Raw genomic sequence first — 27,413 nt, 5'->3', positions numbered from 1 at the left:
TATACCCAACATAGCATAAAAATACCTTGTTTTTAATATATTCACAGGCTATTCCTAGGCTAGTCCAGCACAGCATACTGTGAATATTTCACCTACCCTTCTATAATATAACTACATATTTAAATAATATATGTCACATAATATACATATAGTACATATACCCTAAAATCCTGAGTGTCTATACATATAAAATTAAGGTCAACATAAACCAGAAAATACTAGATGATCTATCAATTAAAAAATATAGCTATTACTAAATCCTTTCACACCCATTTGAAATTTATGTTTTAATTGTCAATCAGCCCTAGTAAAACCTTACATCATTAAAATGCCAAGTATGTAGTAACATGTTGCTAAGTCTAGCTATATGAGTAAGTATTTTGGTTTTGACTAAATTTAGCATTACTCAGCTAATATCATTGGGCAAATATTGAAACTGGGTATAGTTCTCTAGTTCAGCCATAAAAGTCGTATATAGTACAATTTCTGTAAGACACATTTCTGTCGAATTTTGCTTATGGGCAATTGGATATTTTCAAATCTTTGTAATAAATTATTTACTTTGAAATGACTTTATGAGACTTGTTAAATTTTGAAATGGTTACTTTTATGCTGATTTTCACTACGTGATGAGAATGCATCTGATTATGTTAAAGAGAAAATGTGTAAAATATGATTCATTCAGAAATGTACTTTGATGTGCAATTTTCCTCAGAAAAGACTACTAAATACATGTAAGTTTTTACATGTCAAGTGTTTCGTCTTTCTCTCATTTGTTTCCATTTTTATAAGTGAACTTCCTTCAAATTTTTTATAATCCAGTAACCTGATTTAATTATAATTAATTTGTGGGAACATATAGTATAAATGTGTCCGTCATCTACTATTAGATACAACAATTATTTCTGGAGAAAAATTTTACTATGGTCAGAATAAGATTTTATTCTTTTCTTGAAAACTAACTTTGTTCCCAATAAATATTCCTTTTACTATTTCTGTATAGGATAATACATTCTCAATACCAAAAGAAACAATACCAGTTATTTGACTTTTTGTTTTTTTCTTGCTTGAAACTGTTCTTTTTTTTTTTTATCTTACATTTTTCATTCCGTTATAATATCTTCAATGACTGTACATTCTTCCGTTGGAAAACCTCTCAGTACAATTACTCTTTTGTATCCCAACACAAGTGTAATATTAGTGTATTTATGAATGCAGATTTTAAAGTAAGTTTAATAAAAATTAAACTTTCTCTAATTTTATCAAAATTAATAAATTATACTAAAACTTGCTATTAGTGTAGGTTTCTCTTTCTTAAGTCCAGATTTCCTTTGTAGTGAGAACAGAAATTTGTGAAAGAAAAAATTTCAGAGTGAAAAAGGGTTATGTTCCACTTAGAATGATGGAACTTTTTGCAAATGTTTTAGCTGCCTTAAAATGTAAATTTCTGGTATACGGACTTGAAAGATTTTCGATGTGGAATCAGTCCAGTCGGACAGTCTTTTAGGTTAGGCTCCAGTTGCCAAGTCCTCCTGCACCTTGCACATAAACTAGAAATAACCTCATCAATTCTCAGTTTCGAAATACCTGCTTTACCCCATGAGAAATTTAATTGTAATTTCTGTAGCTGTTTTTAAATTGAACTATGCACCTTCTCAAAGACCCCATACCCCATTGATATTTCATGCCCCACCACTGACATCATAACTGATTCCAAACCGATTTTGCACATTTCTACATGAACACTGAAGAATCAGGCTTAACATTTTATACAGCCAGTGTATGAACCTAGAGGAAATGAGTAGAAGCTATATGATGGCAGCTCGTTGCCCCTTATACGGAATACATACTTTTCTAATAGAGCTATGCAAACACTAAAAGATCTAAGATTTCTAATTTTTGTAAGAGACTAGATACTGTAGAAAGAACTTATAAACAGGATGAGAAATTTGTATTTGGAGTTCACATTCTTTCTGGCACTGCATTTCTGCGCAGTATCCAAATAGTATTTAATTTGCTAACCTTTTATTTTCTAGGATTGCATCTTTATAATGACAATGTGAAGAAAAGAGACACCACAGAACCTGCCCTCAAGGAACTATTCTGTCTACAATCGTATGATCATGAGATATGTTAGCTTGGCTCAGAGCAATATTTTACAGAAATCCCCTCTGTCTATGAGAATAGGGGAATGGGTGCTGGGAAGTTAGTCCAAAAAGGCTGGAGGGATAGAGACACAAGAGAAATTTCCAAGAATTGGTGAGATGTTGGCAGGTGGTTGGCTTAGGCTGGAGCAAGAGAGTTCAGAGACTGCGCACAATGACAGCAACGATTTGTTTCCCCAGCGATATATCATTAGACGTTTACTAACTTCATTCTATCTTGATGATACCCACATAACTTCTAGTGCCTTCACTAGAAGTGATCTAGCATTCAAATGGATTAAATAAAAATACTTATATTTTTAAAATTTATTGGTCACTAAAAGCACTTAAACATGACTATCTCAAATGCCTCCATAGAAATATCTCTTTGCCTGAGAAGTATATGATAACACAACTATGCAGCAGTGCACTACAATTTATCACTGATTTGGAAACAGAAAGACAAAGATTTTCTCTCCCATTCCTTTGGAATATCCCTTGTTTATCTGACACTAGGCCCAATTTTATTGATTATGTATGTGAGCGTATTTGGTAAGTGACTCACCACCTCTGAGCATGCACTTCATAATGTATTCTAAGAGAGCTGGGGTGGGAGGTTGAGGATATAAGTATATGGAAAAGAAAGGACATTCTGGAGAAGATCTTAAGCTAAATACTTAAGAGTTCACAAACTCTCCCATTTCCCAAAGGATGGCTAAAGACAGTTCCAAGTGATGTCTAATTCCCAGGAGAGACATATGAGACCCTTGGGGTCCACACTGCTGCTTTGGTACCTGGCCTGTCTGCCCTGCCATCTATTTCATGGCCAACATTCCTGTCCACAGAACACAATTCATTTCTCTTCTTGAACCATTACAACTCCAAGGGTGGTCTCCCTGTTTCTAGCTTCTCTGTCTTCCCCATTGCAGCCACTGCCAGAGGTGCCTTCGGAAAGCTCGGGTTCAGCATACCACCTTCCCTTTCTTATTTCCTACTCCCCCACTGCCTGGACAACTCATTAATGTAAACTAGTACCCTAAAACCTATTTCCCACACCCCTCATTAATGTGAACTAGTACCTAAAACCTATTCCCCCCACAACTCATTAATGTAAACCAGTACCCTAAAACCTATTCCCCCACACCTCATTAATGTTTCTTTTTCCTCTCCCTTTTTTGTTGCTGGTTGTTAACATCCTTGACATCACCCAGGTCTAGCTCCATAGGCACAATCTCTAAGAAATCTCTCTGTGGTTTCTCCTCATTGGAATCAGTTTGCCTTATGCCTCCACGACAGCTGTATTTGTAGTCATAATTTGAATTTCCACTACTGTTAGTTTACATGCCTGTTGCACTACCTACTTTGATTCTAATTCCTTTCAAAAGGGGGTATGTCTTATCATGTTGTCTTGGTGTATGCAAGGCTTAAAATGCAAGCTTATTTAATTGAATTAGATACAGTAAGAATAAGTTGTACCATTAAGTTGTAGTAGGTAATCATGGTTACAATAAGAGTAGAGACTTAGAGATGGCCAAGATGCTGCTTTAGAAAGACAGAGAAAGAAGGGGGTGGTAAGCAACTGTAGCTACGCAAGCACGTTTTACAGTCTTTAGAGAAACATTGCTGCTGTCAAACCCCAACATCCATCATTTTAGTACTCTCAGTTTGGGAAATAAGAACACAGATAAGAATGCAACAAAGGCAACAAAAAACACTTTAACTTCTCTAACGTTGTGTCTTAGGTCATCTATGGCGGGTGGCTATTTCTGTTCTCTACCGGCTATGAACCAGAATCTTGAACTTTATCTTCAGAATAAATTAATAAATAAATGCAGATGATTAAGAACATGAGCTTGTTTTTTAAACTGAGAATCCAGGTTTATAAGAATTAAGAAGCAATAAGAGACTCAAATATCTATTATGAACAAAATACAAAGCAATCTGTATGATTCCTTCGAGATCCTGCATCTATACTCACGTTACCAGGCACGGACTTTCATTCCCTGCTCTGTGGTGCTCTCTGATGTCTTCACCACAGCCACAGGACGTGTCCCTCATCACATCATTTTGTTTTTTCTCCCACCATAGTGCCAAGCGTCCAGATGCTCTTCTCAGCTTGGCTCTGACTCATTACGGATGTCTGTCTTTCTGCTCCATGGACTGCTCACTTTGCTTTCCCTCCCTCCGAAGCACTCATAACATCTGACAGCATATGGTGATTATGAATTGGCAGGGCATTTGTTTTTACTTGCACATGTTGGCAGAGTTGTAAAACCTCCACCTGTTTTCAGGTTCACTGCAGACCACATCTGTGCAGTCTCCAGCAACACAGCAATCCAGCCATTTGCAAGAAACACATAATACTGAAAATAACAGCACACCTTTAAAACGCTCTTAATTGTGGCAAACTACATTTAACAAAATTTACCATCTTAACCATTTTTAAATGTACAGTTTAGTGGTACTAACTACATTCACATTGTTGTGCCACTAATGTACAGAACTTTCTCATATCCCAAAATGAAAATTCTATGGCCATTAAACAACAACCCCCTGTTCCCGTCTCCTCCCGGCTCCTGGAAACCAACATTTTACTTTCTGTCTTTACAAATTTGACGACTAAGTCACTCACGTAATTGGAATCACACAGTGTTTGTCTTTTAGCGACTGTCCTATCTCACCTAGTGTGATGGCCTCAAGGGCTGTTACAGCATGCATCAGAATCACCTTCCATTTTATGACTGTAGAATATCCCATTATAGATGTACATATGTGTATGTATGAATTTATCATTATATATACAGATATATACTATGTGTACATACCATATTTTGTTTTCCATTTATCTGCTGATGGGCATTTCCACCTTTGGACTATCACGAACAACACTGCTATGAACATGGGTCTACTCTCTGCTCACCTTAAGGTAGGTGCACTGAAAGCCCTGACTGCAGCATGATAAAAGTCATCCATGTAACAAAAAAAAACACTTGTAGTCCCTACATTTTTGAAATAAAAATAAAGAGACCTTTTTTCAATTATTTTAGGTATATAGCTAGAAGTGGATATATGGTAATTCTATTTTTAATAAAGGAACCACCTCTACTGCTTGAAGAACCACCATATCCTTTTCCACAGGGCTTGGACCATTTTACATTCCCACCAGCAGTGCACAGGTGTTGCAGTCCCTCCATACCCATGCCGACTCTCGTTATTTTATGTTTGTTTTTTGAGAGTAGCTATCCTAATAGGTATGAGAGGGGACACCAGACACCATGACATTTTTTAAGTTTTTAATTATTTTGAGATATAGTCTCACTCTGTTGCCCAGGCTAGAGTGCCATGGTATCATCATAACTCACTGCAACCTCAAACTCCTGGGTTCAGGAAATCTTCTTGCCTCAGGCTCCCATGTAGCTGGGACTGTAGGCGTGGGCCACCATGCCCAGCTTACATTTCTATTTTTGATAGAGTTGTGAGTCTTGCCATGTTACTCATGCTGGTCTCAAACTGTTGGCCTAAAGCAATTCTCCCGTCTCAGCCTTCCAAAGTGCTGTGATAACAGGCACGAGCCATTGCACCCAGCATCATGCTTTTAATTTGGGCTTTTTTCCCCAAGAGCTCACAGTTCTATGTCTAAGGAAAGTTTAAATCTTTTTTTAAAGCCTAGAAAATAGATCCTTTCAAACTATCATAACATCATTATTAGAGACCAAATTGTCCCCTAGATCAGAGTTTTTCCACCTTTTTTATCTCGCAACATACTTGAACCTATGAGTTAAACTTCTGCAGCACACTTAAATTATGCTGATCAAAAGAAAAGAAAGAATATAATTCCTGTACTTTGAATGTCTTTCAAAAATAATTTAATTAATGATCTTTAAATTTTTTCTTAGTACACCTAAGGTCCTCTCAGAGCAAACTGGTTGAAAATAGCTGTTGTAGAGAAAAGATCTTTTAATGCTCTTCTCATTTTTAACCTCACATTCTTTAATTGGAATAAATAGGGCACTGAATGGAAGAACAAATGGTAAGGGGAAGTCATGCAGAAGAGGCAGCTGTTTCTCAGAGGTCTGAGAATTTGAGTACGGAATACAGGCACGAGGTCAGAAACCACACTCCAAAGAGAGGAGGCTGGCTGAAGCTTCGCTTAGGATTTCTTGCCTTGTCAAATTCACAGGGGTGCTCGGTCATTCCTATTCTCATACCTTCAAGCCTCCTTACTTCTAAAGTATTGAAGGTATTAAGAGGTAGGGTGCTGGGGAATAATTAGGTTATGAGGATGGAGCCCTCATGAAAGGAATTCATGCCTTTATGAAGGAGGCAGAGAGAGTTCTCACTGTTCCCACTACATGAGGACACATACAGAAGGCGTTATCTATGAACCGGGAAGTGGCCCTCACCCAACACTGGGTCTCCTGGCACCTTGATCTTGGACACCCAGTCTCTGGAGCTGTGAGAAATAAATGTCCATCATTTAAGGCACCCAGTCCATGGCATTTTATTACAGCAGCCCCAGAGGTCTATGCAGCTCTCCTAGGTTAAAGGCTGCTCAAAATGACCTCAGTATTTTCAGTAAGGAGGTGGCCAGAGGACGGGAAACAAACGTTCCAAATTTAGAATACTCAGCAAGAAGCTACTAGACAGTGTTTGTTGTCAAATGTAAAAGAGATCTTTCTAGAAAGACAGAGAAACTTTCCAGATATCTTTTCTCTATTTTCACAGCATTCTCTACACCATCATTTCATTAAAATATGTACATAACATTATATTTTAGCAAAATACCAATGACTAAACTTAGCTCTACCGTAAAGGTACTAAGTTCCTTACATCGATCACTTACATTCCTAGTAATTTGCCCTAAAGCCTAATTCTGACTAGTAGTATCATAGCAAATACTCTATTTCAAAGTCCCAATGAAAGCTTTTTTATGAACATCCTTTATGAAAAACATTTGCTCACTTGGGGTGTGTAATGTCAGTTTTAAAAATTAATGTAAATGAGTCCAAAAAAGCCAATGTTACTTATGCTTTGATTTTCTTCCTACTTATAATATAAAAACTTCCAGCCGTTTCCACCCTGGAACACCAACGTGGGAAAGACTCTTCCCACACTCTCATACATACATAACTGATTTCATAGTTGGTGGTGATTATCTCTGTTACTGGATTGTATTAACAAATTGCCACAAATTTAAAGAACCCTGAGTTGTACTAACTTTTCTTCCCTTGTCTGATTATTACTGGAATATATAATGCTAAATCTTAATCCTGAATAGTGACACTGCTCCTGTCCAAGCAAAGAATCCCATCTCAAGCTTACCGGCTCACTTGTTTTTAAGCTTGTGGATCTACTTCAAATCATTACTATTCTGAGATGAAAACAATCTTGGCCATCGCTCACCTCTTCCTCTCTACTCCCATCTCTACCCAATACCTTTCTTCCTTTGTTGAGCCCAGACATAACTTGCTGAAGGTCGTGCACCACATTGACAAAAAGAGCTACAACGGGAAACCAGACCTCTTGAAAACGGTTTACTGGCGATCCATTGTTAATTCCACTGCTTTGTTGCTAATTACTGGATTAAGGTAATGAGGTACATAGTGCCATGCAAGTACAGTAATCCCATAACATGTCAAACAATACCTGTTGAAGAAATTCTGTCTACTACTACTACCATCACCGGTGTTATTAATGTAAGGTCTGACATAAACTTGGCTTATGCCTAAATGTGTAGTTTAGTGCCATACTGATGGCACTGGAAAACAAGAGGATGTAAGTGTCCTCTTAAGATGGACTAGAGGCATGATCCCTCCATGGCGTACTGGGTCGCTTAAGAGGTGGTAAATAGTTGTCACAGGTTAGAAAGGTTTAAGGAGGTGGTTGGGAGGGTGTGCAGGATTTACAAAATTATATCATATTCCACTACGGACATTAGGCTCTTCACCAAGAAAAATATACTTTTATCTTGGTAATGTGCTCAAAGAAAGGGAAAGAGGACCACGGAGAATACTCACAATTGTGGCTCTGTGTCAGCAAAGCATCGTTCTTCTGTAGTGGGGTACGCACACTCTCAAACATTCATAATCTACACGTTAGTTTCTTATGTTGGGCAAAAAAACACTATTTGCACAAAGATGACTCACAACTACTTTCCTTGCCAAGAAGAATGTGACCGGGAAGGGTGATGTGCAGTCTCACTGAGCACAGCGACAGAACAAGACAATGGATGCTTGGGGGAAGCTCAGTTTCAACAGCTTTTACTATGTTTGTTTTTATAATTTTCCAAGACTAGAATGAGAAAAGTCTTTTGGATTCAGTGATCCTCAGAAGAGCGGAGGAACCCCCTCTAAGGGGAAAACAGAATCTCCTGAAGATACCTTCTGCCTGCTCTCACCTTCCACCCATCACGGTGGTCCACTTCCCTGCAGAGCGCGCCAGAAACCCCAACATCACTGGGCATAAGGGAGTGGGCAGCAAGGGAGGAGTAGCCATTGCCAGCACTGGGTACAGGGCCATCGTTTGGAATGTGGGGGCCAGCAAGGAAGTTTGAGGACCACTGGTAGATGACATCGAAATCTCTTCCCAACCCCAAATTCTATGGTGCAGTCAATATAAGGAAAGTCCTAAAATCTAACTGCTGGTGGGGGGAAGAGAATGAATTCTTATGTGTGGGTGAAAGCAAGGACACACTGTCCAAAAGGCCTGGGTAGGCAGATATCCACAGAAAGCAATCTTTGTGATTCCAACCATTTTATGAAACTTCCTCTGTGTTAGCAAAAGGTCTCTGGAGGAACAAGACCGAAGCTATCTTTAAGGGATCTTTCCAGGAAGATTCTATTTTTTACGGCATCCTGTCCAAATGAGTCTAATATTGCCTTTTACACACGGGTTTTTGCTACTTTGGCTTCCAATCCCTTTTCCTCCACCCCCTGCATTTCATCATATGGAAAACACAGCCAATGTTTAACCAACTTTTTTTACTAGTCTCTTACTTATGCTTTAAACACATTTCCATGCCAAACCCATAGACGCTTTATGTGTGAGAAAACTGTAATCTGACAAATTTCACACTACATTGTTTGTTCAAGCTTGGAAAAACTTTGCATTGAGTCTCCTGGGTTCTGCCTCATGCCTCTGAAGTTTTGTGGGGCACATACGTGTCTTAACTATTTGCCAATTTGCTGTAACTGGGACTTATGTCTGCAGGATGCTGCCTTATAATAAAAGCATGCTCTGCAAAGGACAATTTAGCACTGGGAAGAAAGTGTGCTGTATTCAGAACTATGATTTTGTTTATTTATTTATTTTTTTTGTAGAGACAGAGTCTCACTTTATGCCCCTTGGTAGAGTGCCGTGGCATCACACAGCTCACAGCAACCTCCAGCTCCTGGGCTTAAGTGATTCTCTTGCCTCAGCCTCCCGAGCAGCCGGGACTACAGGCGCCCGCCACAACGCCCAGCTATTTTTTTGTTGCAGTTTGGCCGGGGCTGGGTTTGAACCCGCCACCCTTGGCATATGGGGCCAGCGCCCTACTCACTGAGCCACAGGCGCCGCCCAGAACTATGATTTTGGATGGACAAATTGAACTCATTTGGAAGGAAGCATCTTCCATTGAACTATTATTGGCATTCTTTTATCTGATGTCACCTACAGGGTTCATAAGAGAATGTTTTATAGTCTATGAGCATTGTAAATTTATGGCCTTTCCCCTTGACTGAAAATTTTCATCTCTAATAGAAATGTGAGAAATGAGTCAGGACCAAGACTCTCAGAACCAGCTGGTGTCCCAGGCTCCTGAACTACTTCTTATGACAACGAGCCCAGGCTCAATGTGTAAGCTGCATGATCTTCCCTATCGAGAAGCCCACGATGAGTGGTAATAAACATAGACACTTCTATTACATTCACATATAATTTTCCCAAACTAGCTATGGGAAATATAGGTTTAAATACCTCATTTTAACATCCTAGACTGTCAATACCGATAAAGTTACAAAGTAGAAGAGAAGAAGAGTAGCAGCAAGTGAGCGGCTCTCCAATGACCCAGGTGCTGTCTAAACGTCCTCCAACAGCTCTGCAAGGTGTCTACTACTGTTTTGGGAACACACAGGGATTTGAGACACTAATGACTGGAAAGGTAGGAAGTGGTGAGGTCAGGCCTGCTGCCTTCAAGTCATCACTTCCCTACTTCTCACACAAAAGAAATGGTGATATTATTCAAAGTATTAGAAAACCCTAAGGAGAGGGCATTGGTCACATGGTCGTTGCATTCAGGAATTCATTCATTTATTAATTTGTCCTTTTATTCAGCAAGTCTTTGCTGAGTTTTCACTCTATGCTGGGTACCACTGTCTGTGGTAGGGTACACCAATCAATCAGATAGTAACTATTCCAGCCATCTAAGAGCACCACAGTCTAGAGGGAATATTACTTAAATCTGATAGAATGCTTTTAGCAAATTGGCATTGACCCTATGAAGATGGCTGCTGAGCATTTCCTCCCATAGGATTTCTTTGCCAGATCACTTCATACCCTGGTAAACGACAGGTGCAGGGAGGAGAGGACATCTTGCCTCACATTTGCTTTGGCTGCAGGGCAGGAATTAGCCCTGCAGGGCTCTGTGGCTGCTCTCTGAGCCACCGGGAAGAAATCTCCACCCCAGGACAGTAGCTGGCATGTCTGCTCTTACATTTTAATCTATACAAAAAGCACTAAAGACAAGCCTATAAATTATTAACAAGGAGTTTCAGTTTTTACTAGAAAGGTCAGAGAAATCTAAGGAAAAAGGCTAGATAATATATTTTTATAGAGGCATGCAGTAACAGGAGAGAGCAATAAATCTTCTGTGAGAGAAGTTGTATCTAAATTTAAAATGTTCAAGGAAGAAACAAGCATGTCTACAAAAGGAAACAATTAGCACTACAGGTAAAACAATTTTTTTTCCAGATTAATATGGAGGCACATACGATTAGGTTACATAATTTGTAAGATCAAAGTCCAAATTGTAGTTGTGTCTTTCACCTGGGAACTGTACCCAATGGGTGAGAGTTAACCCAACTCCTCTCCACACTACCTGAATTTCATTGAGTTTTTCTCTTAGGTGAGCATATAGTTGTTAATCTATTGGTTCCAATTTAGTACTGCGTACATCTGATGCTTGTTTTTCTGTTCTTGTGATACTTCGCTTAGGAGAATGTTCTCCAAATTTATCTAAGTTGTTATAAAAAATACAAAATCTCCATCATTTTTATAGATGAATAGTACTCTGTAGTATACATGTACCACAATTTATTTACCTATTCATGTATTGAAGGGCACTTAGGTTGTTTCCACATCTTTGCAGTTATGAATTGTGCTGCTATAAACATTGGAGTACAAATGCCTTTACGGTAAGTCACAGCATTGCAGGGTCAAATGGTAGGCGTACTTTTAGGTCTTTTGAGGAATCTTCACACTTCTTTCCATAGAGGCTGTACAAGTTTGCAGCCCCACCAACAGTGTATGAGTGTTCTCTTCTCTCCACACTAAAACTAGCATCTGTTGCCCCAGTACCCTGAGATGTGGGCCATTCTCATGGGGGTTAGGTGATATCTTGAGGTGGGTTTTGATTTCTCTGATAATTAGGGATGGTGAGCATTTTTTCATGTGTTTGTTGGCTATTCATGAGAAAAGTTTCTATTCATGTCTCTTGCCCAGTTTCGATGGGGTTGTTTGATCTTTTCTTGTTGACTGTCTTTGTAGATTCTGGTTGAGCCCTTTATGGGATGTGTGGCAGGAAAATATCTTTTCTCATTTGGTAGGTTGTCATTTTGCTTTGTTGATTGTGTCCTTAGCTGGGCAAAAGATTTTTAACTCTATCAGGTCCCACCTATTTATTTTTGTTGTGATTGCCCAGTGGGGTCATCTTCATGGATTGTTTCCATAGTCGATAAGATTAGGTAAAATATTTCTTTTTTTTTTTTTTTTTGTAGAGACAGAGTCTCACTTTATGGCCCTCGATAGAGTGCCATGGCATCACACAGCTCACAGCAACCTCCAACTCCTGGGCTTAAGCGATTCTCCTGCCTCAGCCTCCCGAGTAGCTGGGACTACAGGCACCCACCACAACGCCCGGCTATTTTTTTGTTGCAGTTTGGCCGGGGCCGGGTTTGAACCCGCCACCCTCGGCATATGGGGCCGGCGCCCTACTCACTCAGCCACAGGCGCATATTTCTATTTGGGGGGGAGAGTCTTAAATGCTTAAAGTTCATGTAAAATAGATACAACTTTCCATAAAATGTCTTTGTAGTGTGGTCTGACAAAAAGTACCAGCCAAATGGATCATCCTTTAGAACTATCTTAATATGTTATACACAATATATTTTAATGTGCAGTATATATCCTCAAAAAATAGTTCAGAACAGTTTTAGATAAAGGTTATCTTTAGGGAAAAATGTCTAATGAGTAAATTATCAATTTATCCTATAATATTTTTAAAATCTATGTTTGATATCATAAACTGATAGATGATTTACACTTTTATCCAGATGCATGTCTTTGTCATATTTGTTAGTATGAGAATGGGATTAGAGGTTTACAAGGGTAAAATATTGGATCAATGGCCACATCAACCAATTCCAAACCCAGGAAATCATGAAAAAATGAATGTTAGAGTTTTTTTTTTTTTTTATACTAGGAAGCAAAAGCCAGGAAGAGAGCACAACATTTTACCATCAACAATAACTTCATGTATGATTTCTTCCACAATTTTCAGTGAAACTTGTTCCCTGAATAATACATTGGAAAAAAATCTAGCTTGCTATAAGTAATCTATTTATGGTTTATAAATAAGTAGCCAAAATATCTGATTTTGATAATAAAAGGATGATTTCAACCTATCTCTCAAAAAATATATGATCAAACAATACTGAAAACAGCACCCACTAATTCACTTCAAAAGGCTTTCAACATAAACAGATTAGATCTGCTCTCTGAACTAGGCTCATAGCTAGTTGTACAGCCATGATTCTTGTACAGCCTGAAAAAACTTGAACCAAATGAACCTCATTTCATTATAAATTACCCAGCCTCGTACATTCTTTTACAGCGATGCAAAACCAGCTGTCACTTTTGCCAGATTCTTCCTGATAGGTACATTTGGAGTGTAGAAACCAGACCCTCCAGAACAGGGGTCATCAAACTGTGGCCTGAGAGCCACATGAGGCAGTGTGATTGTATTTGTTCCTATTTTATTTCTTTACTTCAAAATAAGATATGTGCAGTGTGCATAGGAATTTGTTCATAGTTTTTTTTTTTTTTTTTAAACTAGGGTCCGGCCCTCCAGCAGTCTGAGGGACAGTGAACTGGCCCCCTGTTTAAAAGTTTGAGGATGCCTGCTCCAGAACATCAAGAAAAATGTTAGAAAATATGCATTGAACCTACTGAATTTTAATTAGTATTTAGATTATTACCTAACTCCTTCCCATTGTAAGGGCACAGATACACTAGTTGGATACAGAATATAAGGAGAGTAGTCTGTGGCTGCTGGTACAGAAAAGATTCCTCAATGTTTTGCCAGCATCAAGATCTGGGATGACTTTAAGTGAAGGAATAAACAATACTCTGAACTTTGGTCATTAGCACTAATAATTCAACAGAACTTTGTTTTGGGTCAAGGTGAGTGACAAGGATAAGATTTATCCTCCTTCTTGGATGAACCAAAATTATATGAAACAATGATTTGGTACACACTGTATACAATAATAATCTCTGAGGGGTGAGAGAAAAATGAGATAATCCCTAAAATTGCCCAAGCTAAGTGCATTAAGAACATTTTCAGCACTAAATTCTCTCCTTTGGATCTGAAATAGAAACTCAAGAAGAGTCTGGCAAGTTCTCTGAGTTAAAAACATGTAGCTTGCCGTTGAGGAGTTTGGGGAGGTCAAGATAGCTAAAATTTTGGATGCAGCAAGAAAGAAGTTATTCATCATATACAAGAGATCCTTGATAAGACTTTTAGTTGATTTCTCAACAAAATTTGCAGGTCGGAGGGAGTAGGTTGATATATTCAAAGCAGTGAAAGGAAAAAAAAAAAACCGAAAAAAACCCAACTCCTGTCAACCAAGTATTCTCTATCAGACAAAGCTGTTACTCAAAAATAAATGAGAAATTAAGATATTCCAAGATATGGCCAGGTGTGGTGGCTAATGCCTGTAATCCTAGAACTCTGGGAGGCCAAGGCAGGAGGATCACTTGAGCTCAGGAGTTCAATAGCAGCCTGAGCAAGAACAAGATCCATCTCTACTAAAGACAGAAAAATTAGCTGGGTGTGGTGGTAGATGTCTGTAGTCCCAGCTACTTGGGAGGCTGAGGCATGAGGATCACTTGAATCCAGGAGTTTGAGGTGGCTGTGAGTTAGGCCAACCCATAGCAGTCTAACCTAGGGCAACAGAGTGAAGGTCTGTATCAAAGAAAAGAAAAAAGTTAAAAAAAATTAAAGACTTTCCTTCCAAGATAAAAGTTGAGGAAATCTTGCCTGGCCAAAAATGCTAAAGAGAGTCCTTCAGATTAAAATGAAAGAAAGCTAGATAGTAACTCTGAAGCTGTATGTATGAAGAAATAAAGATCTCCATTAAAGGTAAATGCATGGATAACTGTAAGAGCTATTGTAATTCTGGTTAGTAATTTATTTTTTACAAGATTTAGTTTGGATGTTTAGTCCCCTCCAAATTTCATGTTGAGATCTGATACCCAATGTTGGAGATGGGGCCTACTGGGAAGTATCTGGGTCACGGGGGTGGATCCCTCATGAAAAGATTGACGCACTATTGGGGTATGTGTGAGTGAACTCTTGCTCTGTTAACTCTCTGAGAGCTGATTATGAAAGATTTTGGCACCCTCCCTCTCTTGTCCTGTGATCTCTGCACGTGTCTGCTCCTCTTCCCCTTCCACCGTGAGTGGCAGCAGCCTGAGGCCCTCACGAAGCAGATGCTGGTGCCTGCTTCTTGGACAGCCTGAAAAAACCTGAGCCAAATAAACCTCTTTTCATTATAAATTACCCAGCTTCAGATATCCCTTTACAGCAACACGAAATAGACATGATCTTGATTGCGGTCATGGTTTCAAGAATGTGTTTAGGTCAAACTTTACTAAATTTACATCTTTTGTATTAACCTGAGAATATCTTGAATTAACCTGGAGAATATTCTCTTTAGCAAAGTATCACAAAAATGGAAAAGCAAGTATCTAATGTATTCAATACTAATATGAACCCAGTAGACTAATACCAGCCCACGCAAGAGAAAAACTCAATTTAATTCAGGTTGGGAGGAGGGGGGTGGAGGATTGGTGTGCTGTCACCTAATGGGCACAAGGTAAGGGTATATGGCATACCTCCTGGGTAAGGGGCACAACTAAATTAGGACCTTACCTAACAAATGAAACATTGTAACCTAAAGATTTGTATCCTCAAAATAATTTGAAAAAAAAAAAGAAACTTACTAAACTGTATACTTTACGTACAGTTAACTATAGCATATCATTTATACCTCATTCGAGCTGTTGAGAAAAACAGTACACTAATTATATCATTATTGAGTAACTAGCAAGTTTATGAAAACACCTGTCAAATTTTCTTAGCAGAAAGCTTCTTTAGAAAAACTCTGAAGAGAAAAACAAAGCATCTTTGTTCACATTTTTAGAACTAATCTCTTATCCTTGAGTCATGGTTACTTGGAACTGAAAAGCAGATACAATAGCAGGAGTTACTGCATAAGCAACATTTTTAACTTTAACAATCCAAGCAGTTTTGAGGCAATACGTTTCAGTATATTTATTCTCAGAATACTTCATGAGGTAGCCAAATTGGCTTATCTACAATCAAATCGAAAATTAATGAGGTGTTGCTACAATTAAAATCCAGAATAGAGAGAGAGATGGGACCTTAACGATAACAAGATGATCACACTTTCCAAAGGAAAAAAAAGTCTGACTGAATACTTGTTTCGCTCAAAGATGCCTTTTCTCAAAAGATCTCTTTAGATATCATTTTTCATACACTGTTATCTTAACTTGAAGGAACAATCTTTCAATCTAACAATCTTTCATCACTAATTTTCTATTAATTTTTAAAGTTGAAAGAACCTAAATATACTATCCAGGCACAGTTTTTGATATGTCCATAAAGAACAATCATTTGGAGACAATTAAAAAAAATATCAGTGTGAGCTATGTCTAATCTTTAGTCCCCTTCATATTTTGAAAGACTGAATCTAAAAGTGTCATTTTTTCACTTAGCAAGCTTTCACTGTGGCCTGGGGCATGCTAGATGGTGGCAGATACTAAGGGGACACAAAGATAAATGAAATGCAATTCTCAGACCTCAAGTTGCCGGGCGAACCCTCTGGCAGTGCCCCTTGTGAAGATTCAAATGTATGTGTCCAACAGGACCGGCTCAGTCCACATCCCTTAGTTCCAGACCGGTGGGGTGCTTCTGATGTGGCACCTGCAGACAGTTCCCACAGCATGCAGACCACCGAGGTCCTGTGCCTCTTTGTGAGAAAGGGCAAAGGCTGGTTTTATTGCAAAATTGTTTTGGGGATCAGCGCCCGTAGCTCAGGGGTTAGGATGCCGGCCACATGCACCAGGGTTGGCGGGTTTGAACCTGGCCTGGGCCTGCTAAACAACAATGACAACAACAACATCAACAGCAAAAATAGCCGGGCATTGTGGCAGGCACCGCCTGTAGTCCTAGCTACTTTGGAGGCTGAGGCAAGAGAGTCACTTAAGCTATGAGCTGTGATACCATAGCACTCTACCAAGGGTGACATAGTGAGACTCTGTCTCAAAAAACATATTCTTCTTAGTAAAGTATCTCAAGAATGGAAGAGAAAGTACCCAATGTACTCAGCCCTACTATGAGACTAATTTAGGGTTTTCACATGAAAGCTATAACCCAGTTACGACCTAAGAATAGGGGGAAGGGGGAAAGGGAGGGGAGGGAGGGGGGAGGTGGGTAGAGGGAAGGGGATTGGTGGGATTACACCAGCGGTGCATCTTACAAGGGTACATGTGAAACTTGGTAAACGGTCTGTGAAGCTAGTGAATGATGCCCCATGATCATATCAATGTACACAGCTATGATTTAATAAAAAAAAAAAAAAGAAAGAAAGAAATGTTTTGGGATTGTTACTAAATACTGTAGAAGGCATAGGAGGCAGCATATTACTGCTTGAGCTTACTAGTCTAAGATGATTATGCTCATTTTCCTCAGAAGGGCATAAGTTAGGGGTCAAACAGAATTGGGCTCCAATCCTAGTTCTGCCATTAAATAGATGTGTGACTTCGACATGTTATTTAACTTCAGTAAGATTCTTTAAAAAAAAAAACAGACATAAAAATAACAGTCCCTGACTCACTATGGGTCACTATGATAACTAAATGAGAAATATAAGACACTCAACAAAGTGCCTCACAGAGTAATTAACCCAAAAGTGATAGCAACGTCTAAGTCAGGTCATAGTACCTAAAATTAAATTGTCTAAAATCAAAGCTGGTGTTTGAATTCAAAGCTTAAAGAGGAGATAAGTGACAAACTATATTTCTATGTTATTCTCAAAGTTCTAATCAAATGCTGAATACCTGATGATGAGGAAAATGTATCTAACAAATTTATTTAATAATCTCCTCCTCACAGTCCTTAACACATGCCAGGTATTCTTTTAGAAATATTAGTTTAATTCATACACATAACAAATCTATGGGAAAGGTACTATTATTATAGTTATCCCTGTTGTAGGGATGGTATATTTAAATTGTATACATTAAGTATATACAGTATACTATATATCAATTATACCACGATAAGGCTGTTAAAGAGTATACTAATTATAGCAATAATGAATAATGAGGAAGTTTCGAAAACATTTGTCAAGTTTTCTTTGTGGGAAGTTTCTTTTCTTAGCTAATCTCTTACCTTCTTGGCAGCTCATTAGTCTGGACGCATAAACACACACGACTTCAACTTAGTTTTGTTTAAAGAATATATTTTATTTTATAAGGAGAATATTAAAAAATATAATTAAAACAGTACTAGAGTTTTCCACAGATTGGACTTATTTTTTTGTATCAGTAATACAATGACGTTGGTGAGACTTCTAAAAGAAGAAAGAAGAGTTATTTTGCGGGATTAAATTTAACTAAATAACTACAGGCTACGTATATTAGAAATCAGTAGATACAAACTTCAAGACTTAACTCTCACATATAATGGTTTGTTTAATGAGAAAATAATCACACTGTTTATGCTTTCTATACACATAAAAAAGAAACACAATAGAAAGCAAACAGAATAAACATTTCTTGACTGCCTCTTTATTCCAAGGTCCTGCAGCCCACTGTGCACACACTCTCCAGACACCCACCGCTCCATAACACTGTGGGGTAGTGATAATAGCTCCAGCTTTGAGATGAGGACCAACAAACTAGGAAACAATACGCAAAGTCTCTCAACAATAGAAAGCAAACCTGGTCTCTGAAAAACACAGTAAATATAAACTGAAATTGCTAATGTCTTCAAAAGGGAAAGCTACTTACTACTTTACCCATTTTTTATGGTAGTCGTCAGGGATAAAACTGTTTTTGTCTTTCCTAAATAAATGTAAACCATCATTTTCTTAAAGCAGAAACTAAATATTTGCCAACACCATACTTAAGGAACCATGACTACATATTGCTTGGTTTCTAAGTTAAACTTGATGTTCAGTAATCATTCAACATGACCACAGACAAGGGCAGTGGAAGGATGCAGGGTTGTCTGAAAATTGACAGGCACTATTCCCATCCCTACTTTACAGCTAAGAAAACAGAGACACAGAGAGTTCAAGAAAGGATTTCCCCAGGTGCCCTGTCTAGAAAGTAGTAGTAGAGCCCACACCTGCCTGCGCTGTCTCCAGGGAATGAGCTCATGAGCATTGGTGCAATCTTCTTATTGTCATATGATTAAGAGAATGGAGCCCACTTGGCCTCTGATGGCCGGTATGAGAGCAGAGGAGCAGAGGGGCCCTGAACTGGGGCAGATGTCTGCAGAGGAGCAGCTCTCCTAGCTCTGGTCCCTCTGGAATGAAGTGCCGAGTTCAATCAAATGAGGGGCATTCTAGGTGCCCACAGAGAATAAGGCATCTTCTCCAGGAAAACCAAAAGGGAGATGCCTTCAGTAGCAAAGAGGCAAGAAATTTGTTATACAACATGTAATCCAGGCTAGAACTCTGGAAAGGGTGGATAGACACCCAGGAAAAAGACATGTGGGCTTAGTCAGCATACAAGGTCAAGTGTGGTGGCTGGGTAAGACACCCATAACCCTGGGACCTTAGGTCCACACCACACCCACATATGCTCCTAAGTGATCATAGGTCCAAATGGACTCAAGGTTCAAGTATTTAAGTTCTACTAATTTTCTATTTATTGATCTGGGGAAAGTCAATTTCTCTTGGCTCCTGTTTTCAGATAAGCATAAGGGAACTCTCAATGAGACACACAGAATAAGTCACTTAATCATTAAGAATCTTGTCAAAATGAAACCAAAATCTGGCTTGTCATTATTATCACCCACCACCTTTAATTAAAGGACATTAGCGGTTAATGCTGGTACCATTTTTTAACGAACAGGTTAAGAGAAAAGTGTTAACTTGGTTGGGCTAATTTACATTCCTTAGCATTAAAATAACATGCTTTGCATTTATTTTTTCCCCACACACTGGACTGCTTTCAGATGATGTTCTTGCCAACTGGTCTCCATTAAAAACAATTTAGTCTTTCTGTGCTGTTTCTGATTATCAAACCTCAGCTCACTCAAAAGTAAGACAGGCACACCCTAGCCATCCTGGGCCAGTCTGCAAGAGGCCATTTATTTAAATAACCTGGACTATGTAACTGCTTGCAAAGCAGACTGCAGCAGGCCTTACAGAAGAGCTGATTGCATTCTTTCATTTTCTAAAGAAGCCACTGGCTTCTACAAACCAGAAGAAAAAGACACATAGCATATAGGCCTTTATTTCTCCTTATATATAATCGATAATTTATGACTGTTATAAAAATAGTATAAATATAATAAGTGATATTACACTTTCAGTATTTGTTTTTTTCAACATTTTTCTTGTTTGTCATAGAATAAACTCATTTTGCTGGAGATTTAGGCTTTGCTGTTCCTTGTTTTATATTGTTTTAACACTGAAATAAACATGAGCTTTTCCTTCAGTAAACATAATTAATTTTCTAAACATCATGATTTCTTGAATAGGATATAAAAAAGTCTCAGGACAAATCACTGTATATTTACTTGCCCAAGCATGCTATTTTCACAAAGAATGGCTCAAGAGTCTACTTATTTCTTCTCACTCTTTCATTTTCAAAACTCACAATTTAAGGTAAAGAAAGCAGCAAAACAAAGTGAACTCTATCCAACAAGCCCAGCCCTGCAGGGACCCTGATGAAAGATCTAGAGGAAATCCAGAAAAAAGAAACTTGATCCAACAAGCCCCACCCTGCAGGGACCCTGATGAATGATCTAGAGGAAATCCAGAAGAAAGAAACTTGATCCAACAAGCCCCGCCCTGCTGGGACCCTAATGAAAGATCTAGAGGAAATCCAGAACTTGATCCATCAAGCCCCACCCTGCAGGGACTCTGATGAAGGATCTAGAAGAAATCCAGAAGAAAGAAACTTGATCCAACAAGCCCCGCCCTGCAGGGACCCTGATGAAGGATCTATAGGAAATCCAGAAGAAAGAAACTTGATCCAACAAGACCCGCCCTGCAGGGACCCTGAGGAAGGATCTAGAGGAAATCCAGAACAAAGTGAACTTGATCCATCAAGCCCCACCCTGCAGGGACCCTGATGAAAGATCTAGAGGAAATCCAGAACAAAGTGAACTTGATCCATCAAGCCCCACCCTGCAGGGACCCTGAGGAAGGATCTAGAGGAAATCCAGAACAAAGTGAACTTGATCCAACAAGCCCTGCCCTGCAGGGACCCTGATGAAAGATCTAGAGGAAATCCAGAACAAAGTGAACTTGATCCATCAAGCCCCACCCTGCAGGGACTCTGAGGAAGGATCTAGAGGAAATCCAGAAGAAAGAAACTTGATCCAACAAGCCCTGCCCTGCAGGGACCCTGATGAAAGATCTAGAGGAAATCCAGAAAAAAGAAACTTGATCCAACAAGCCCCAACCTGCAGGGACTCTGATGAAGGATCTAGAGGAAATCCAGAAGAAAGAAACTTGATCCAACAAGCCCCGCCCTGCAGGGACCCTGATGAAGGATCTAGAGGAAATCCAGAAGAAAGAAACTTGATCCAACAAGCCCCACCCTGCAGGGACTCTGAGGAAGGATCTAGAGGAAATCCAGAACAAAGTGAACTTGATCCATCAAGCCCCACCCTGCAGGGACCCTGAGGAAGGATCTAGAGGAAATCCAGAAGAAAGAAACTTGATCCAACAAGCCCCGCCCTGCAGGGACTCTGAGGAAGGATCTAGAGGAAATCCAGAAGAAAGAAACTTGATCCATCAAGCCCCGCCCTGCAGGGACCCTGATGAAGGATCTAGAGGAAATCCAGAAAAAAGAAACTTGATCCAACAAGCCCCGCCCTGCAGGGACTCTGAGGAAGGATCTAGAGGAAATCCAGAAGAAAGAAACTTGATCCAACAAGCCCCACCCTGCAGGGACCCTGATGAAGGATCTAGAGGAAATCCAGAAGAAAGAAACTTGATCCAACAAGCCCCGCCCTGCAGGGACCCTGATGAAGGATCTAGAGGAAATCCAGAAGAAAGAAACTTGATCCAACAAGACCCGCCCTGCAGGGACTCTGAGGAAGGATCTAGAGGAAATCCAGAACAAAGTGAACTTGATCCATCAAGCCCCGCCCTGCAGGGACCCTGATGAAGGATCTAGAGGAAATCCAGAAGAAAGAAACTTGATCCAACAAGCCCTGCCCTGCAGGGACTCTGAGGAAGGATCTAGAGGAAATCCAGAAGAAAGAAACTTGATCCAACAAGCCCCGCCCTGCAGGGACTCTGAGGAAGGATCTAGAGGAAATCCAGAAGAAAGAAACTTGATCCAACAAGCCCCACCCTGCAGGGACTCTGAGGAAGGATCTATAGGAAATCCAGAAGAAAGAAACTTGATCCAACAAGCCCCGCCCTGCAGGGACTCTGAGGAAGGATCTAGAAGAAATCCAGAAAAAAGAAACTTGATCCAACAAGCCCCACCCTGCAGGGACTCTGAGAAAGGATCTAGAGGAAATCCAGGGCCTGGATGGACAACCAAAGATGAGCAGAGACAACTTAAAGGATTAATTCAAAGTCACACACTCATTTCAATGCTTCACACATGCAGAACGCTCATTACCAGCACTGAGAAATAAATGTGTGGGTTCCCAGTGTTTACATTATGATGAAGCAAAGGTACACATTCATTCTGGCCTCTTTATACACACAATCCTTACCTACTTTCAAACGTTTGCCTGAATTATTCAGATAATTTACCATAAAAACAAACAAAAGAAAAGCCCACTTTTTTAGAGGATTGTCTCAGAATTACTTCAGGTATCATAATCACTAGCAAACAGGCAATGATGTGTGGCCAAATTATTAAAATTGGCTTTTGTTAGAAGTTACCAATGAGTGACGAAAAGTGAAATTTATCACACCCAAGTGCCTCTTGGGGCCACACAGTCATGGAGGTGAAGCACAAGTTGGTGCTCCTACGGGTCCCCATTCTCTGCTTGGTGCACTGTCTGGGCTTTCAATGCAGGAAGCCCACAGCACAGAAGCTGTCCGACATTCCCAGATCCATGAACTTGGCTGGCCCTACGGGTAGGAAACAGGTGAAGACATGCCCACGTAGAAGTGGGGGAATCTGAATGTTAGTATCTAAACTTTCTTCCATTCTTGTTTTCTGTCTTTTAAAATTTAAGGTGTTTGCTGTCTGTCAGGGCCCTTGATGCCAGGTTGCTGGCCCTGGTCTATCTAACTGTCTGGACATGGACCCCTGTGCTACCTTGCTTGGAATCAACTCTCCTTGGCTGCCAGAGGGCAATTTGTCTCAGAGAGAGAGAGAGACAGTCTTCGAGGGAAAGAAACAGTCTTAGTAGGAGAGAGAGTCTTAGTAGGAGAGCGAATCTTAGCAGTCTTTGTAGAAGGGCACTGGGCAGGTGCCCTCTGAGCAGGAGGAGCAAAAGACTTAGAGTGAGCGAAAAAATCCAGACTAACCTAACCTGCTGCTACTTATAGAAGTGATCCGGTGGTTATTTGCACCACGGGTGTGGAGACTGCCAAGCACTGACACTCATGCTGTCTGTGTTAAGTGGAGCTGAATCCCTTCCCCAGGCCCTTATCACTAAGGTGTTATCAAGATGTTGTATCACAGATGTTTCTTATAGTTACAGAGCATTCAAAGCTTAACTCTTGCTTCTCCTTCCCTTGAATCTCTGGTCTCCTACAGCTGTCTGTAGAAATTGCCTGTGAAAATATAAGACCCTCAGATTACAGTTTCCAGCAGCGAAGGCAAACTTTGTTTAGTTTGCTAAGTTTTGCAGGAAGAACTACTGGAGTAACAGTGGCAATGGGGCTGTGTTTTATTAAACAGACTACTTTGAAGAGTATATTATTTGTCTCACATTTAATTCTGGGATGAATTTTGAAGAATTATTTTGCTGGATACTTCTGAAATGTGGTCATTAATTTTTTTATGGTTGTAATAGTCTATAGCAGTGACGTGCAGGGGGAGGATCTTAGGTGTGCTGTGAAAAATTTTAAAGACTATTAATTAAATTATTTTCAAAACAAGTTCAAAGCACAGTAAGTATATTCTTTTTTTTTTACTCTTTTTTGGATCAATATAATTTAAGTGTGCCACAGAAGTTTAACTATAGGTTCAATTGTGCAGTAAGATAAAAAAGGTTGAAAAACATTGGTCTATAGCATTTGAAATTTGGGAAGGATAACTTTTGGTTCAGATATTGTGTCTTAACCTTTCCATAAATACACTCATCACTGTTAAATAATGCATCTTGAAATTGGTTTGGGGCTTGGTTCCTGTAGCTGAATGGTTAGGGTGCAGCAACATGCACTGGGGCTAGTGAGTTTGAACCCTGCCTGGGGCCTGCTAAAAAACAATGACAACAACAACAACAACAACAACAACAAAAAATAGCCAGGCTTAGTGGTGGGCACCTATAGTCCCAGCTCCTTGGGAGGTAGAGGCAAGTGCTTAAGCCCAAAAGTTTGAGGTTGCTGTGAGCTGTGACACTAAGGCACTCTACTGAGGGCTACATAGTGAAACTGTCTCAAAAAAAGAAATTTATTTCAGAAAATATGGACATGCCATGCCTCTATGGACAAATGGAAGGGAATTGTCAATTCTCACCCTCTTCTGGAAAAATCAATGGTAGAATTCTACCACAGGTCTGCCTGAAGCTGGAAGGAAGCAGCTGATCTCTTGGGGCTAGTGGATTAAAAGGTCGCACCACCTTGAGAAAAACGAAACCAGGATCTGTGTGCACATGGACATGGGATTTTGGTATACGACATGTATGTACAATGTCGGCCTGGGACCTTGAAACCTCTGGACACTCCAGCATTGCACAGCCCTGCAGAGGCTCTCCCATGAGCAAGAGAACATGGAATTACAACTTGCTTAGCATGAGTTTGTTTAGATTTAGAAGTATGGTGAGTGCACCTCACAGCATTATTCATGAGAAATAATCAACATGATCAAAACTCAGGGATTGACTAAGTTATAACAGAGCTACACGCACAAGCCCACTTAAAACACATTGTAGAACATCTTAAAACAGGGAAATAAACGACTCAAGTGAGTAAAGCAAGTTGTAAAACAGTATGTGCAATATAATTCAACATTTTCTTTAAAAAAGTACATAAATGCATAGCAAAGATGCTGGAGAAGTGTAGGCCAAAAAGCAGTAGTATATATTTCTGGGAGTTAAGATTATTTTTTTAAGAAGTGTTTTTTCTCTTATTTTTTATTTTATTTTTCCAAATAATCACCAACAAACATGTATCATATATGACCAAAAAAATCAATTCTGTGCTCCTTAAAACAAAGTTAATTCTCACCAGAGAATTCATTTGAAAGCTTCCAAACAGATAAAAATGGCTGGAGCTGTATTTTTTTGTCGTTGTTGTTTGTTTGTTTTTGAGACAGAGTTTCACTTTGTCACCCTCGGTGGAGTGTGATGGCGTCACAGCTCACAGCAACCTCCAACTCCTGGGCTTAGGCAATTCTCTTTACTCAGCCTCCCAAGTAGCTGGGACCACAGATGCCCACCACAACGCCCGGCTATTTTTTGTTGCAGTTTGGCCAGGGCCGGGTTCAAACCCCCAACCCTTGATATATGGGCCCGGCAGCCTACCCACTGAGCCACAGGCACCCAAGGTTGGACCTGTTTTAAGGACAACTTTCTCTGGAAGCTGGATGTTAAGGGCTGTAGTCTCCGTGATTATGAAATTTGTGACAAACATCAATACAAGAAGATTTTTTTTATTTTTTTGGCTCATTCCCAGTTTGTTTTCTTCTGAGTGTGGGGTTAATAATAATAACAACAATACATTGAAATTATGCCCTACAAAAATGCTTTTGTCATAAAGATGTTAATTTCTAAGCTTAAAGGAATAAAATAAAATGATGTTCTCTTATTATCAAGTTAATGAGGAAAAATATTTATGACAAGAAAATATATACACTGCTTTCTTTAGCTCAAAGTTTCTATACCTGACACCTGGATGAGCAACCTACCCTCCTTTTTTATTTTTGAAACAGGGTCTTGCTTTATCATCCAGGCTGAAGTTCAGTGGCCTAATCATAATTCACTGCAGCCTTGAACTCTTAGGCTAAAGCCTCAGCCTTCGGAATAGCTGGGACTATAGGAGTGCACCTCCACTCCCAACTAATTTTTCTTATTTTTTTGTAGAGACAGGATCAGTGTATTTTGCCCAGCCTGGTCTCAAACACCTGGTCTTAACTGATCCTCCCACCTTGGCCATCCAATACCCTGGGTTTACAGGTATGAGCTATCGTACCCGTACGACTTCTAATGACCTACCCTATGGGATTATAGTAACAGACCTTTTAAAATGTTAAAGGGGTTAGCTACAAAATTTCTGTAATACATTATAATAATTTTAAGTTTGTGACAATTCAAATAAAAGACAAATATGATAAGTAATTATAGTATCAGCACTGTTAATCTTTATACTAGAGGATGGGAAACTATGGCCTTGGAGCAAGTCTGGTTCAATCCCTGTTTTGGTGCAGCTTATCAGCTAATAATGGTTTTTACATTTTTAAATGGTTGTAAAAAGTTAAAAGAAAAATTATGTTTCATATTCTCTGTACATTATATGACATTGACATTCAAGTGTCAATGTCCATATGGGGCCATAAGCATACACAGCCATGCTTATTTTTTTACACCTGTCTTCACTGCTTTGGCAACTATAATGACTTCTTGAAAGAATTTCAATGGAGACTGTATGGCCTGCAAAGTCTAACTGATCCTTTACAGCAGTGGTTCTCAGCCTTCCTAATGCCACAACCCTTTAATATAGTTCCTGTGGGTCGCGACCCACAGGTTGAGAACCATTGCTTTACAGAGAAGTTTCAAAGTGATTATTAATATTCTTTGAATTTCCTACTATCAGCCTCTAGATGGCAGAAAAGATCCTTAAACTTGTTTTTTTCCAAAACCAAAAACTTTTGCCCTATAGGTATATTTACATTTCCAATTAACTCATCTCTTAAAAAACTCACCCAACCCAATTTCTTCAAGGGTTTTCCCTGCACTCTCTTCTAGTATTTTTATAGTTTCATGTCTTAGGTTTAAATCTTTTATCCAGTGAGTGTCTATCTTGGTTAATGGTGAGAGGTGTGGGTCCAGTTTCAGTCTTCTACAGGTTGCCAGCCAGTTCACCCAGCACCATTTGTTAAATAGGGAATCTTTTCCCCACTGAATGTTTTTAATTGGCTTGTCAAAGATTAAATAATGGTAAGTAGCTGGATTCATCTCTTGGTTCTCTAGTCTGTTCCAGACATCTACTTCTCTATTTTTGTGCCAGTACCATGCTGTTTTGATCACTATCGATTTGTAGTATAGTCTGAGGTCTGGTAGCGTGATTCCTCCTGCTTTGTTTTTATTTTTGAGTAATGTCTTGGCCATTTGAGGTTTTTTTCTGATTCCATATAAAACGAAGTATTGTTTTTTCAAGATCTTTAAAG

The 27,413-nt window shown here is 39.4% G+C and overlaps 1 protein-coding gene across 3 annotated transcripts in view; it reads right to left on the bottom strand.

Annotated features, from left to right (window-relative positions):
* PIEZO2 (piezo type mechanosensitive ion channel component 2) overlaps window positions 1-27,413 on the bottom strand; it is a 459,894-nt gene that overhangs the window by 156,435 nt on the left and 276,046 nt on the right. The gene's annotated exons all lie outside the window — the stretch shown is intronic.

The sequence above is a fragment of the Nycticebus coucang genome, chromosome 19 (genome assembly GCF_027406575.1).
Source record: "Nycticebus coucang isolate mNycCou1 chromosome 19, mNycCou1.pri, whole genome shotgun sequence".
Taxonomy (NCBI): domain Eukaryota; kingdom Metazoa; phylum Chordata; class Mammalia; order Primates; family Lorisidae; genus Nycticebus; species Nycticebus coucang.
Note: the sequence above shows the minus strand (reverse complement) of the source record. Positions and strands in the feature narration are given on the sequence as shown.